Source organism: Cyanistes caeruleus, chromosome 8 (genome assembly GCF_971803275.1).
Source record: "Cyanistes caeruleus chromosome 8, bCyaCae1.hap1.1, whole genome shotgun sequence".
In the NCBI taxonomy this organism is placed as follows: Eukaryota; Metazoa; Chordata; class Aves; order Passeriformes; family Paridae; genus Cyanistes; species Cyanistes caeruleus.
In genome coordinates, this window is record NC_141708.1 from 4,146,592 (window position 1) to 4,162,887 (window position 16,296).

A 16,296-nucleotide genomic window follows, 5' to 3' on the forward strand; every position below is an offset into this window, starting at 1 on the left:
GGGCCCCTCGCATGGGGGGGCGGCAGGGCGGGGGGCCGGGGGGAGCCGAGCAGCCCGCGGCACCGGGGGGCTGCTGCGGGCAGGCGGAGAGCCGGGCTCGTCGCTGCCGCCGCCGCCGCCTCCCGCCGCCGCTGCTGCTGCGTCAACCTGACGCCGGATGCTAATGATGAAATCAAAATGTCATCCCCGTTCCGCGCGGGGAGCACGCGGCGATTGGGCACGCACAAAGGCGAATGGGATCAGGCGGGAGGAGAGGGCTCCGCGCAGCCCCTGCCCGCAGCAGCCGCGGCCCCGGCCCCCTCCCCCGGCGCGCCGCCGTGCCCGGAGGCGGCGGCCGCCCGCCCGATCCCGGCGTTTACAGAGTCCAATTGGGCGGCGAGCGGGGCCGGGCCGGCGGCACAAAGGGAGCGGCGGCGGGCGAATGGCACGGGCCGCGCCGCTCCGGCCTCAAAACCGCGCCCGCCCCGCCGCGCCGCCCCCCGCCCGCCCCGCCGGGAACAAAAGGCGGCGGCGGCCGGGGGGGGAGCGGGCCGGGCCGAGCCGAGCCCCGCCGGGACAGCGGGCACCGGGACAGCGGGCACCGGGACACCCGGCACCGGGACACCCGGCACCGGGACAGCCTCTGCCTGCGCTCCGCCGGGCGCCACAAACGATTTAGCGGACGGACTGCGGGGCGGGGCCGGGAGAGCTCTCCCCCGACGGTACCCGGGCGGCCCTGCCTCGGTTCCCGGCCCGGCAGCAGCGGGGCCGCCGGGACGCGTCGGCAACGGGCACGAGCCGGGCCCGCCGCTCGTGGGGTCAGGGCACTCCCGGGATTCCTGCCCCGCTCCAGGGCTTCGAGCTCCGGGCGCTCCCAGGGTTCGGTCACGGGGAGCTCCCGGCATCCGTCCCTGCCGCTCTCGGAATCCGAGCACGGCGCTTCTAGGATCCATCCCTGACGCTCTGCGTGTTCGGGAACGGGAGTGATCCCGAGATTCATCCTAACTATTCCCGGGATCCATTCCCGCCCCACTCCCGGTTCTATCCCTGCCCCGTTCCCGGTTCTATCCCTGCCCCGTTCACAGATTCATCCCTGTCGTTCCCGGTTCCATCCCCGCTATTCCCGGTTCCATCACTGCCCCATTCCCGGTTCCATCCCCGCTATTCCCGGTTCCATCACTGCCCCATTCCCGGTTCCATCACTGCCCCATTCCCGGTTCCATCCCCGCTATTCCCGGTCCCGTCCCCGCCGCTCCCGGGGCGCAGGGCTCCCCCTGGCGGGCCGCGGGAGCGCCCCGCGTTCCGGGCCCGGGGCGGTCCCCGCACATCCCGGGACACCGGGAGGAGACCGCTCCTGGAGCCCCGGGAGCCACGATGTGAGCCCCGGTAGGGCGACAATACCGCAGAAGGGAGGGAGGGAGGGAGGGAGGGAGGGAAGGGAAGGAAGGGAAGGAAGGGAAGGAAGGAAGGGAGGGAGGAAGGAAGGAAGGAAGGAAGGAAGGAAGGAAGGAAGGAAGGAAGGAAGGAAGGAAGGAAGGAAGGAAGGAAGGAAGGAAGGAAGGAAGGAAGGAAGGAAGGAAGGAAGGAAGGAAGGAAGGAAGGAAGGAAGGAAGGAAGGAAGGAAGGAAGGAAGGAAGGAAGGAAGGAAGGAAGGAAGGAAGGGAAGGAAGGGAAGGAAGGGAAGGAAGGGAAGGAAGGGAAGGAAGGGAAGGAAGGGAAGGAAGGGAAGGAAGGGAAGGAAGGGAAGGAAGGGAAGGAAGGGAAGGAAGGGAAGGAAGGGAAGGAAGGGAAGGAAGGGAAGGAAGGGAAGGAAGGGAAGGAAGGGAAGGAAGGGAAGGAAGGGAAGGAAGGGAAGGAAGGGAAGGAAGGGAAGGAAGGGAAGGAAGGGAAGGGAATACCTTTGAGCATGCACTGCAAAAATCTGCCCTGGCACACGCAGAGCTCTGGACTCGGACATGCTCACATGTGCATAGGGGGAAACAATCTCTACTTCTAAATATTTTAATGCCTTGATCAAATCTTCCTGATTTTTTCTACTATTTCGTTTTTAAAACACCCACCCGGCAATTTGAAGCAAGATTTTTTTTTTTTGTCTGAATCAAACTGCCCAAGAGTTTTAGTTCCTGGGTTATAAATAGAGGGAAAATTTATATAGAGCCAGTCACATGTGGTATTTCATATTTCCACACATCTTGGGGATGGGGTTTCATTAATTAATAGTTTGCAGAATTATTCTGTTACAAACAACTGATTCTTGTCCTTGCTCTTGTTAACAACTTAAAGCACCTGGCAAAGTAAAGATCATTGGGGATTTTTCAAAGAAATGCAGTTTCTCTGGGAATACCCCTCAGGTATTAACAAGAGGAAAAATCCCTCAAAATGTACAGAGGAAAAAAACCCAGACAGACAGTAAATAGTTTTTATTCAGAAAATAGCCAATAGCCACCTTGCTGAGGCTCCAGCCTGAGACCTGGGCTAAAGCTCTGTGTTAAATGTTTGCAGCTCTTACATGAAAAGCCAAGGGTGAAAAGTTCTTATAGAAGACCCCAGTGCATTTCTCCATCTCAGTGAAGATTTTATTTAGATATGAGTTACCAAAATAATTCTGTACTGAAACTCCCACCCTTTTCCATCCATCTTTCACTGCTTTGGTAATTATGAGGTCCTAATCCCTTTGGAGTCCCTCAGGGCAAACAATTCACGGTAGAAAGCCAAGCAAGGACAAAAAAAATCAAACCAGCTTCTGGAAATGTTAAATGAAATTCCCACTTTGCAATTCTTTACTACCAAACAAACAAACAAAACCCTGCAGTGTTCTAAAAGAACATTTCTCCGTCTCTATTATTTAAAGTCCATAGATTTCTTGCTTATTTATGTATTTTATTTATTCCCCCTCCCCAGCAATATCTGGATGTTAAAGACTGGTATTGACCATTCCCCCCTTGCTCACTGGTGATGGAGCTGAGTGGGTTTTGCTGCAGTCTTTATTTCTGTTTCTAGACTTTCACTCGTACCATTCCATTGTAAACAGATAATTATTATTTCATTAGTGTTGCAATTCAGAATTAATTGGCTAATTTACCCATGGATCAATTGTATAAATGTGATGTTTGTGATAGGTGCTTGATATGATTTAAAGTAATTGTTTATTTTCGGGTTTTGGCTGTATTGTATTGCAAAGTGATTTATCTCCTTATTTATCCTGTCTCAGCACTGCCTCTTCTTTTTCATTATTTTTCTTAAGAGCTACACTCTTGCTAGGCTGGAGCATGAACCTGTGTGCTGTGATTCTGTGGTGCCCCACTGCTGTGAGCTCCAAAGAGCTCTGGCTGGCAGCCTGCTGATGAGGATGTGCAGAGCACAGCAGCCCTGTTTCCCTGGCAGGAATTACCCACTGCAGCCTTTATTTCACCCAGATTCCTGCCCCATCTTTATCTGGCACCCCTGAGCATCCCTGTAACCATCCTGTAACCACAGGTGACAATCTGTGTGTCACCTTGGGTTCAGATTTCTCTTTTCCATCCTGAGGAAAGGGCAGTGCTGAGTTTCCTTGTTCCTTTATTTGTCCAAGTGGGAGCTCTCCCGAAGAAGTTTGCACATCTGGACTTCCAGATATTGTAGGGAAGCAGAATTCCACCCAGGCACTGCTTGATTCCGTGGCTAACATTAAACATACTCCCACAGGAAAATGCTGAGGTGCCTCCTTGCATGACTTTGGATGTCCAGAGGGAGAAGGAAGAAAGGATGAGAAGACATTTAACAGCTTGTCCCACACAGAAACACTCCTTTCCCAGGCAATCAAAATGAATCCTTCCACCATCACATTTTAAAGCTCCTGTCACGCTGTCCAGGCATATAAACACAATTTTGTGAGTGCCAGAGATTAACTGCTGCAGGGTCTGAGCTGTTCTCAATGGCTCTCCCCTTCCTTTTGCAAATCCTTTCATATTATCAGTGTCTATTTAAAATCTGAGTTCTTCAGAAACACAGCATTTCTCTGCCAGTCTTTCAAGTGCTCCTTCTGAAATGCATGGCTGGAAACAAACAGAGGTTACCCAGAAGAGGGATGCTACTTTCTCATCAAAAGGAATGTCTCTTGTGGGATGCATTTGATAAGGATGTTTTATTCAAGACTGGAAAAACTACAGGGGAGTTGTGCTTGGAAGCGTGTCTCAGGTTTCCCCAGGCTGAGTGGATCAGGGTGGATGAGATGTGTGTGGGTTGAGAGGTATTTTGGAACAGTTAAAGTTGTTCCCTTATTATGCCTTACAATGGCATTTTTGTACCTTTAAATGAAAGGCTTTGTTAGTCTCTGTTTTCCAGTGGCTTCCTGGCAAGCTGAGACTCTTCCCTGACAAATATTAGAATCTCCTGGTGCTTCAAGAAAGCAGGTTGTTCAGTTTATGAGACTTTTATTTCTGAGGCTCGTCACAGTCCTGTGTCTGACTCACAGAGATAGCATTTCTGTCAGAAAAGGGGAGAAATTTCTAGGTTGTGATGTTTTTGTGAAACAAGCGCTGCTGCAAATTCGGTGTAATTTGGAGTAAATCTACAGGGACAGAACTGATGGGGTGATCTAAGCACAGTCTGTCTCACAGAGCACTACACACATACCCTATAGAATGTGATAAGATGTTCTGTCGTCATCACAAACTCATGCAACCTATCCTTTGCACCTGTTATTTTGTCTTGCCCACCCAGTCTGATTTCTGGAAGGTTTCATCACCCTGGTATTAGTCATGTGTGCACAATTTATCACTTCCACAGGAGAACTCTCTGAATGGAGGTCAGCTAAAGACACTGGAGGAAATCCTTTGTGAGAAGCATCACTGGAGGGTTTGAAGGCAGAGCATGTGCTGTTCTTTAACATCTTATCCAAACATAAACTTCATCTTTCAAAATATGTCAGGACAGAGACACCCAAAGAAAAATGAATAGATAGTGGCTTTGCAGCTTTATATCTGAAGACCAGTGCTTTTATAGCTGGTTGTAAACTCTGAAGTGAAAAAATAAAAACACCCAAAAATCAAAACCAGAACTACGTAAACATCGGGATTGGTGAAATCCAAATGAAGCAGATCTCTTTCTGGCCCTAAGTAGGTAATTTATTAAAATCCACAAAAGGATCTTGTCACCACACCTGAAAAGTGCTGAGTGTATCCAGCTCCTACTGAAATAGAAAATTGCTGCAGAGCTCGATGGTGGCTGTGGCCAGAAAAGAGGTGTCCTGACCCACTCTCAGCCTTCAGATCTCAGATCCAAACTGCCCATTTGCAGAGAGCCAGCAGAGATCCAATGTTTATGTGCAGGGCTGCTGGATAATGTGCAGTTTTAGGAGTTCTTAAATAATCATTGATTTCAAAAGTGTTACAGCCCATTGACTCAAAAATCAGCTGCTTATAAAGCCTCTGGTGTTCACATCACAGGTCCTTGTAGAAGAGTTATGCTGGATGGAACTACTGAACATGAGCTGTGCTTTGAATTTCATGGAAAGGTCCTCAGATCACCCTAATTTCCCTAAAAACATTTGCTGTAGCTGACATGACAGTCTGAACCAGCTTCAGTCAGCAGATCCCCAAAATAGCTTGTGGTTCTGCAAAATAAATGAGTGATGGGGTCATTCTGTGCTTCCACAAGAGCTTCTCTGTCAAAACCTCCGTGTGCTTTGCCCTTGTTGACAGCTCTGCCTCACCTGCCAGTCCCCAGGGGAGGCTGATCCTCAGGGAAGCTCAGTGTTTTGGGAATTTCAGGAAGCCAAAGTGATGCACACACCACAGGAGGCTCCTTCTCCCTCGTTTGGTTGGGGAATCTCTGAGCTTTCTTGTCTTTAGATATTCAAACTCTTGAAGTTCTCATGTTGTTCCCATGGTGCACAGACTCTGTGAAACAGAACAGAGAAAACAACATTTTTGGGCTTCTTTCTACACAACCTTCCTGTAAATTACAGGAGAAACTTTATCCTAAACAACAAAGTTTCTTATTTCTAAATATATTTATTTAAGTGGACAAGTTCACATTATAAAAGCAAAGTATCAGAGGCCAAGAAATGACTGCACAATTTTCAAATTATCTTACCTTTTTTTTTACATTTTTCTTTGTTTGCTGTTGGTTTTGGGGGTTTTTTGATGCTTTTTTTTTTATTATACTATTGAAAAATTTGAGATCTATTAGAAAAACAAGCATTGTACAGAAAATATTGTTAATACATTGTGGTTAAGCATTAGCAACACACATCAGAAATTCATCACTAATAAAACTGATGGAAGCAGTGCTGGTGGAGAGCAGCAGAAGGATTGAATGAAGGTTGTGCAAAACTTCTGACACTCATCTTCACCACCATCACAGTTACACTTTTTTTTTGACAAGAGAAGATTCCCTCTGGAATTAAGACACAGGGATCCAACCAGTTCAGAGTGGTGCCTTGAAACTCCTTCCTCATATGGAGATATGAAAAGCAGACATGAAACACTGACAAAACAAAACCAAGGGTTACTTCTTCACATCATTTTACATTAGCAGATTTTTGGCTCGTCATTAAGGATCTGTAAATAATATCAGAAAAAACAAAACGAATCAAAATAAATAAAAAGGACTGTGTGCAGTTAAACAAGTTGTTCAAGGTGGCAGATAGGGAAAATAACAATAAAATATTATGTATGACAAAGTGGAAGACTTCCAGCTGGGTGTACACATGAAATCCTACACATTTAAATAATGTTTGGTATCTACAGAGCAATAGAATTGTCAAAATAACAATTTTAACATAGAAATAAACATTAGCTGTCTCTCCTCAGCAGCTTGATGTGTATCCTTGCCATGTGCTGTCATTCCCAGAGTGTGACATCTAAGTTATTTGTGCAATGAAAAAAAAAACCCTCACCACATAACAAAACCCACCCGGATCACATGTTACCTTAAATATTCCAGTCAGGAAAATCCTGTGCAGTACACGTCACGCTGCCATGAGAGGTTTGTTATGTATTGCCGTGCTTGGGAGCTGCAGTGGAGTGAAGAATAGAGGAAATGCAAAAAGACTCGAGGGTCAGTGTGTGAATGGCACCTCTGCTTTTTGTTTGTTTGTTTGTTTGTTTGTTTGTTTGTTTTTTGGCAGCCAGATCTGCTCTGAGGAAGAGGATGAGGCACTGTCTCTCCACTCAGAGATCCTGATTTGATTCTTTTCCAGCCACGGTGCTTGTAAAGCACTGAATCTGATCAGAGAGTGCAGAGCAGTGATCAGGATTTCCAGATGTCCTTGAAAATGCCCTTCACCTTCACAATCAGGCTCTGAAATGATAATTTATTGATTGGAATGCTTGGCAGGAGCGTGACACACACGGGGTTATTGATAAGCAGCGCTGATATTTTCAGGTGACAAACAAGGGTGGGGGCTGCGATTAAATCAGGAATGCAAAGCTGCCCACGGGAATCTTCAGCTGGAAAACTTGGGCTCTGTGTGTGATATCGCACACAAAAATGTTTCTGCTTTTTGTCTGGGAACAGATTTCCATCTGAACCTGTGGAGATTAATTTTGGGTATTATTATACTAATGCTAATAAAAACAAATCCAGCAGTGGGTGGGTGGGTGGGTGGGTGGATGGATGGATGGATGGATGGATGGATGATGGATGGATGATGGATGGATGGATGGATGGATGGATGATGGAGGATGGATGGATGGATGGATGGATGGATGGATGGATGGATGATGGAGGATGGATGGATGATGGATGGATGGATGGATGGATGGATGGATGGATGGATGATGGATGGATGGATGATGGATGGATGGATGGATGGATGGATGATGGAGGATGGATGGATGGATGGATGGATGGATGATGGATGGATGATGGAGGATGGATGGATGATGGATGGATGGATGGATGGATGGATGGATGGATGGATGGATGGATGATGGAGGATGGATGGATGGATGGATGGATGGATGATGGATGGATGGATGATGGATGGATGGATGGATGGATGGATGGATGATGGATGGATGGATGGATGGATGGATGGATGATGGAGGATGGATGGATGGATGGATGATGGATGGATGATGGATGGATGATGGATGGATGATGGATGGATGGATGGATGGATGGATGATGGATGGATGGATGAATGGATGATGGATGGATGATGGATGGATGGATGGATGATGGATGGATGATGGATGGATGATGGATGGATGGAAGGATGAATGGATGAATGGATGATGGATGGATGGATGGATGGATGGATGGATGGATGATGGAGGATGGATGATGGATGGATGATGGATGGATGAATGGATGATGGATGGATGATGGATGGATGGATGGATGGATGGATGATGGATGGATGGATGAATGGATGATGGATGGATGGATGGATGGATGGATGGATGGATGATGGATGATGGATGGATGGATGGATGGATGGATGATGGATGATGGATGGATGATGGATGGATGATGGATGGATGGATGGATGGATGGATGGATGGATGGATGGATGATGGATGGATGGATGAATGGATGATGGATGGATGATGGATGGATGATGGATGGATGGATGGATGATGGATGGATGGATGGATGGATGGATGGATGGATGGATGGATGATGGATGGATGGATGATGGATGGATGGATGGATGGATGGATGGATGGACGGACTGCTGGATGCGCTCATGCTCTTCCAGGAGGCGCGGCCGCCCTTCAGTACCACGGCCAGCGCCCGGCGCGTCTTCCCGCAGGTTCAGGAGCGGTGGTTCCCATCCTCCGGCCATCCCGGGATAACGCTGCTCTGAGCAGGATGTAGGGCCAGAGCTCCTATGTGCTCGTGGGGTTGTGCAAGAGAGAAAGAGTTTGCGTTCTAAAGGAAAAAAAAAAGAAAAAAGAAAAAAAAAAAAAAAAAAGAAAAAAAGAGAGAGGAGAAGAATTAGAGGTTTGCTGCCACTGTAAGAGCTCCAAACAACCAAGTAATTAACTATATCTAAACCTTGAGATTAAAATTCAATCCAGGACTCTTTGTCTACTGTTCCCTGAGCCTTCTCGGGCAAATTCAAGAGAATTACATCTCGGGTTATTTTAATGTCAAAGAATTTCATAAGAAGACATGGGAATTGTTTCCCTTTCCAACAGTGTTGATGCATTGCCCTGTTTATTCCCCAGCTGGTGTTTTTAGTACTTCTCAGGGATATATCAAAGTTTATGCAGTATGTGTAACTCGGAGGAGATGGAAAAGACATTGACAATATTAATTGTTTCATAAATAGCGGCAGATAGGATATGCTTTTTATACCCTTGGTTTAAACCCTGTTAGTGAAAAACCAATACCCTGCCATTTGTTTATACTTTTCTTGGCGTACAAGGCAGATATATTAGCGAGAATGAAGCCAATAAAAGGTTACAGGCAGCCTTTTCCACTCTCAACTTTTAGGCATGGCCCCTTTTTCAAAAGAAAACTGTCCTTTATTTTGGAACATTATAACCATTCCACCTGTCTGTAAAAATGTATGAAGAACCAGAAATTACAAAGGACCAAATAGAAAGGACCCTTTCCTTTTAGGTGAGCACTTCTTCACACAAGCAATTCCACAGGCTGCACCATGAGCAATTCCATGCCTCCACAAGTGCCTGCTGAGGCAGAGGGATGAAGGGCTCCACCAGCCAGCCCAGCAAAGCTGCCTCAGAGAAAAAGGCTCAGCATGGGGAAAAGACCCCCCAAAAAACCCTCTTTTCTTCAGTGTCTTTATTTGGATCCAAGAATTTTATCACAGAACAAGTCCTCAGGGTCGGAAGAGGAACTGCAAACAACCCCAAAGGCAGCACATGACTGATAGTTGCAGACAAGGAAAACACTCTGCAAATTAATTATTGGAGGTCTTGCAAAAGTTTTTAATCTGAGCAATGGTAAAAGAGACTCTTGAAAGAAATCATTTGCACTGCAAGTATTTTATTCCTTGCATTCTTTTTATTTCCTTTATTCAGCGTTTTAGTCCCTGCAGGATGGGACAAGAAAGTAGGTTACAGAGGGTTAACCTGGTAGGGTGTGGTGGGTTTGCCTCTGCTTTCATTTTAAAATATTTTAATCATGTTCTGTGCAGTGTCACATGCAAAAGAAATACAACCCTTGCACATCTTTAAACAAGAGTTTCAATGCTGTCGTGTTCTGCTATATTAATATTACAGTTTTGGAAGATATGTAGCATAGCAGCAACTAACAGGGGGCTGGAACATTGGAAATCGAGACAGGAAAGAAGGAGGAAACTGCCATTCCATATTCCTGGAAATTCCATAGGAATTCATGAAAATGTGCTGTGCATGGTTTTTTTCATAGCATGAAATGGCCCCGCTGCAATCTGGAGTCCCTTCTGCAGGATGCCAAGGGCAGCAGTTATCCTAAAGGATAGGCACTCCTGGGTTTTCCCTTGATCTGTGCACAAGGAATGGGAAGCTTGATGTCCTGCTCTTCAGAGCACCTCTGCATGGATCATATCCTACAACTTCAGGAACTTTATGTGCAGAATCAAAAGTCAGGTCCTGTGGCAAAGCCATAAAATTCCCTTCTAGAGGGAACACCAAAGCATGGTCCTTTCTCCATTTCAGCTGCAGAGGGGAAGAGGCTTTGCTCAGCAATCACTTTTATTCCAGCCCTATTTGTTGCTCAGATTACAATAAATCAGGAGTATCTGACTTCTTCAGCATCCCTCAGGCCCAGAAGGTTTTTGGGAACATGTTCCAGAAAAGTAGAATCCTGCTGAAAAGCAGAGAAAGAAAAGCCATAGGCAGAGGTACCTGTGGAGGCACAGAGAATCAAAGCCAGGCAGAGATCAGATTTTTTTATTTTCCTCCCAGGCAGAGCCTCTGCACACCCAGACTTCAGCAACACCTGGAGAGGACTGTCAGATACCTACAGAGGTGAGAAAGCAGTAAGAATAAAGAAAGCAGTAGGAGTGACAAAAGCAGTAAGAATACATTCTGTCTGGAAGGGACTCCCACTTGTTGCCCACAGCTGATTTTAGCTCAGCCCTGTGATGTGTGTAATGCTGTATTTGGGACAAGATGAGAAGGAACCACCCTGAGCAGAGTCCTCCACCCTGAATCCTCCTGTGAGTTGGTCAGACAGAGGGAAGAGCACTGGGGTAATGAAAAGTACATTTTAAAGAGCCATGTTTCACCCCTTTTCCAGCACAACTTTTCCCAGTTGCTCTGGAAGACCAGCAGAGACAACTAGGGAGAATTTATCTCCCTCAGTGCAAAAGCAGATGTGACAACTGGGGACTCTGTGAGAAGCCTTTGCCTAAGTCACATTAATCTCACTGTAAGACTCCAGATTTAGAGAGCCCAGTGCAGCCCACCCATGGCATCAAGGCTGACCCAGCACCACCCTTTTGCCACTCACCACATCTGCTGAGCTGATCTGAAATGCCACAACCAAATCCCACTTCCAGCAACACACGTGCTTCGCCTTGCTCCTCAACCTGCAAATTCTAATGACTTGCAATTAAATCAAAGCCTTCCTCATGCTCTGGGTCTCCCTGGCCATCCTCCCTGCGAGGCTGTGGCTTTAATTTCACCTTTCTCACGGCAGCAGGCTCCTAGGGCAGGCAGCAGGATTATGACTCACGTACTGTGGGAACTAATGATGATCCAAAAAGCAAACGGAGGTGGGCAGTGAAGGAGAAATCACTTATGCAAATAGAAATATTTTCAATAATGATCAACACCATGAGAAAGAATATAGGAAAAATTACATTAGGCAGAGGAGCTTCATTTTTAAAATGTTCCCTAAGTGCTAGAAATCTTCCCATCTTCATTTTTCCCTTTAAACTCTGTCATTTGTACAGCCTATTAACCTTTAACTTTATGACTATCCTAACGTGAAATACTGGCAGCATTTAAGTCTGAGAATACTAGAGAGCTACCTTCCTGGTTGGCAACAGAGGTGAAGCACTTTCTTTTAAATCAGTCATTTTTAATATCAGTCATATACACACAGCAACAGAGACACTATTTTTAGATTCACGTGCAGGTGTTATTTATAATAAATGCTCCACAGACCCCAGTTAGCTTCCCTCAGAGATCTTACAGAGTCCTGCTTCTCTGTCCTCTCTCAGCTCATCTCCCTATTTGTAGTCTTCAATTCTGCTCAAAAGTAGAGGAGAAAATGAAATCAAATTGCTTCCTTCAAGCTCTCTCTGTCCTGCTCTTAGGAAAGACAATGTAAAACTAATTATTTGTGTTTACAAGAGTTGCTGAGGAGTGGAGGTGAGGCTGGAACTTCACGATGTGAGGCCTGAACTGCTGTTTTCCAGCTATTTCTGCCCTGCAGACCCAGAGGAGGGGTGATTGAGTGACTCCCAAAAGGTGGTGAAGAAGAGTGGCCCGTGGGGTGGAGATGCTGGGGCTGTATCGATTCCACCTGTGGCAGATGGAGAAGAGTTTGTGATGTTTTAATTGTTACCATTAGTTCAAACCACAGGAGTGACAAGGGCTGCTCAGACCTGAGGACAGGAGCCTCTGTTGTTTGTAGCTAAATCTCAGTGATTAAACAGCACCCAGGGATGATCTTTTGGGATCCTGCTGGATCTCCTCTCTATCAGTGAGTGCATTCCTCGAGGGCTGGGCATGGCCCTGCCGTGGGGCATCACTGTGGCCTGGGAGAGCTTCCAAAAAGAGCTTCCAGTTGGAATGAGCAGCCAAAGCTGTTACACTGATGGCTGAGGAAACATTGCCTCAGAGCTGAACTGCCAGAATTTATTGACACAAAGCCTTTCCCTTTCCTCTTGCTCTTTCAGACTCAGCAAACCTTTGAGAAGCTCAGCAGGAAGTCCTGGAGCAGCACTTAAAAGCCAGTTTTCCAGGCAGGAGACAGTGCCTCTCTCCTTAATCAGAAAATATCCAGCCCTGAGGAGCAGGGCCAGGACCACAGTGGCCCTGGCTGCCCAGCCCTTCCCTGCACACCTCAGGGTGGGCAGCAGGGAGCCCAGGGCTGCACAATTGTCCCTCTCTGTCACCTCCAAGGCACGGTGCTCCCTTCCTGAGTCAGGGACATGGGCAGGGGACTGTGAGCAGTGCTAGTGCTGGTGTGTTCCTGCTGTGACACAGGTTTGAACCAGGAAATTTTACTGCATTGCAAACTCTCATCTGAGCTTCCACTCTCTTTGGGAATCTTCTGCTCTCAGCACTGCTCCCCTGAACCTGAAAGAGGTCTGGCTTCTTCCCCCCTCTCACTGAAACTGCAATCTTGCTTTTGGGCAGAAATGATCAGACATCAGCCCAGGCTGAGCAGGAGCTCTGGAAGGATTTTTTGGCCATGGATCAAATTAAACCAGGGAAAATAAAGATGTGAGACAACTAAAGATGTGAGCAAGTCTTGGTGGAGGAGGAAATCCAGAAAAATCCAGGAAATCCAGAGCTGAGCTTGCTCTTACATCCTATGTGTGCCCTGTCCTACAGTTCTCCAGCCTGTCCTTTCTCCTCCTTTGAGGGCATTTCTGAGGTGGCAGAGGAAGCAGAGGGAATTTATGTTTATGTTGGTGTCTAGATTTTCCAGCAGACTCTGCCCAAAGTTCAGCACACAGCAGGGCACAGGGCTTCCCTCAGGTGACAGCACAGGTCCTGCAGGGACAGCTGGCACGTGCCACCACAGCCAGCACTGCCAGCACACCCCTGTCACCTCCTGCTCTCACCAGGGACCTGAGGAAAACCCCCAAAACTTCAGCAGGATTCAGCCAGCTCACCGTGGAGCTGCTGCTCTAAACTCCAGCTGGGTTTTTAGAGACACGTTTACTTTAGGCGCGCTCTTGGGCCCTATTGATTTTAATGCAACAATCATATGTTTAAAACTTAGCATGTGTTTAATTGCTGCACTGAATAACAGCAGCAGGATCTGCTGCTCACACTCCTCACTGACCCAGGGCTGGGAGAGAAATGTGGCACCAGCCCCACAGCAAGATGGCATTTGTCCCAAACCTGAAATCAGGTCATCCCAAATTTTTCTTTTTATTTTAAAAATAGGTATAGTTTCCTAAAAGGAAGGTAAGCACAAATGAATTTGGAAGGGAAACTACGTAAAGCTGCTTGTTAATTTAACTCCCACTCAGGTATTTCATTTTTGGCATTTTCCTAAAGTTTTCATCTCTCCTAGTCTTGTTTTATGGTTAGTATAAGGCCAGCCTGAAAGATAATATATTGTGACTGTTATATTATTTATTTCAAAGCCAAGTTATTGATTATTGCACGCTGAAAATGACAAATGGCATCTGAGAAAGGCACGGTCAGCGAGTTCTATTAAAGAAATGATAGTATTGCTCATGGATTGTTAAAAGGTTCAGTTTAGATACTTTATAGGTTTATATCCATCACTATTTAATGACCAAATGATGAAAAATATGAGTTACAGGGACAATTTCTTTCTGTTACAGTTTTACATTTAAGCAGTTAGCAAAATAAGAGAAAATTTTTGTGCTGAGGGTTTACACACCCAGACCTTGTAATCTGGGACTGGGCTTGATTATTTTAAAGGCAATGATTCAATACAGGTAACTATTGTGCACCTGGGGCACACTAGAGGGGATCAAATCCTTCCTGTGCAGTGCTGGTGCACAAATGCTGGGGGTGGGATGGAGATCCAGGGAGGCAGGAGGGGTGTGGGGGGTCCACCGTGTTACTCCCCCAGAAAAGAACCCCCCTGGCTCCCCAGAGCTGCCTCTTGGGGCCCAGGCCAAGGCCCAGGGAAATTCTCATTTTCCCAGCATGATTGCACCAGGCAGGGCAGAGGAGTTTGGGGATGGGTCAGTCTGGAGGAACAAACAGACATTAATGAGCAGAAACCAATCTCAGCCCAGGGCAGTCCTGGTGTCCCTGATGTCCCTGGTGTCCCTCATGTCCTCCATTCCCCTTCCTAAAGGGAGCCAGAGCAGGATTTGGCCTGTTTTCCCCATATTTAACCCCACAAGCTCAAGCTGGAAGCCCAGCAAGCATTACTTTTTTGTTTGCCACAGGTATGAAAGCCTCTCTTTTCACTCGTATTCTCTCGGAGCCATCTGCTCGGAACACTTTCAAAATGAGGGCAATTAGAGATAAGAGCTAATAACACTCCAACCTGCACGCTGGGAAATGCCATTTAATCACTATTGCCTTGACTGGCAAATAAGGAGCAGCCTCTGACTGGACCAGGGTGATAAAGCTCCCATGCAGGCTCAAATGAAGAGCCCAGCTGCAGTGTTTGCCACCGTGAATTGTAGCTGCAAGACCTGGAATCTGGCCTAAAGAGCTGATATAAATCCAGCAGAATAAATCTTTCCCTACAGCCTGTGGTTTCACACCGCCTTAACTCAACTCTTTTACCTAATCTCTGACCTTCCTTTGCAATTTTTCACGTTTCCCAGGTAAAACTCAGGGTGCTCGTTGGCGGGAGGCTGAGCCAGGAGCGCTGGGGAGTTGAGGTTTTCTCCCGAGGGAGATGAAGCAGGCTGTGCCAGGGTGTGCTGCTGGGAAACCTTTGGCAGTGCTCTGCACTCAATTTCCCAGTGGCAGGAGCATCACTCTATTTCCTTCCGCGTCCTGCCACAGAAATGAGCGCTGTGAAATCGCGCCCAGGGAGCAGGAGCAGGGTGGAAGGTGCTCTCCCACCAAGAGGGGAGATTCCCAGCTCCAGAGCCAGGGTGATTGGCCACAGTCCCTGGCAGGTGCAGCAGGGCAGCATCCAAATGCAACAACCCATCCCAAAATGACCATCCGGGTACGTGCCTGTAAATCAAAATATACCAACAAGACAAGGAAAAGTGTTTTTAATTCCAACCCAAATCTCCCCCTCAGCTGGAAGTCTTAATCTTAAAGCAAATACTTTCAACTGATCTAACTTTCAAACCCAGGAATTAACAAGAGAAATGGTGACTTCAGCTAAATGATGAACTTTATGCACTCTTTAAAAGCAGCACTACCATCTCCTTGCTAGCACTAATACATAAAGAAACAACCGCTGCTTTTTGTTGTGACACAGGACTTGCAACCCCTGAGCAGGTGGGAAAAGAAGAAAAACTTGCCAATTTTGTCCTTTTCTGTTTGGCAAACACATTTTGCCATGATGTGTGGAAAAGTGGGGAGCAGGCTGGAGAGCAGGTGCCTGCTTGGAGGTGCCCGTGATCAAACCCTCGGGGCATCCTTTGTGCTGGAGGTCCTGAAACATTTCACAGAATGGTCGGGGCTGGCAGGGACCTCAAAGATCATCTCGTTCCAGCCCTCCTGTCCAGGCAGGGACACCTCCCACTAAACCAGGCTGCTCAGAGCTCCCTCCAGCCTGGCCTTGGGCACTTCCAGG

General features: G+C 47.2%; 2 long non-coding RNA genes across 3 annotated transcripts; one reads left to right on the forward strand and one right to left on the reverse strand.

Annotated features, from left to right (window-relative positions):
* Nucleotides 1-9,863: 9,863 nt before the first annotated feature.
* LOC147651830 (uncharacterized) lies at nt 9,864-12,297 on the reverse strand. Of its 2 annotated transcripts, XR_015289874.1 has the most exons (5): nt 12,219-12,285; nt 12,061-12,116; nt 11,549-11,660; nt 11,374-11,461; nt 9,864-10,881 (listed from the first exon to the last, which is right to left on the reverse strand). It is a non-coding gene; the product is annotated as an uncharacterized LOC147651830 (long non-coding RNA). The 2 variants fall into 2 exon arrangements; XR_015289873.1 differs by lacking the exon at nt 12,061-12,116 and having other exon boundaries at nt 12,219-12,297.
* Nucleotides 12,298-12,360: 63 nt separating this feature from the next.
* LOC147651831 (uncharacterized) lies at nt 12,361-15,351 on the forward strand. The gene is made up of 2 exons (XR_015289875.1): nt 12,361-12,573; nt 12,770-15,351. It is a non-coding gene; the product is annotated as an uncharacterized LOC147651831 (long non-coding RNA).
* Nucleotides 15,352-16,296: the final 945 nt, after the last annotated feature.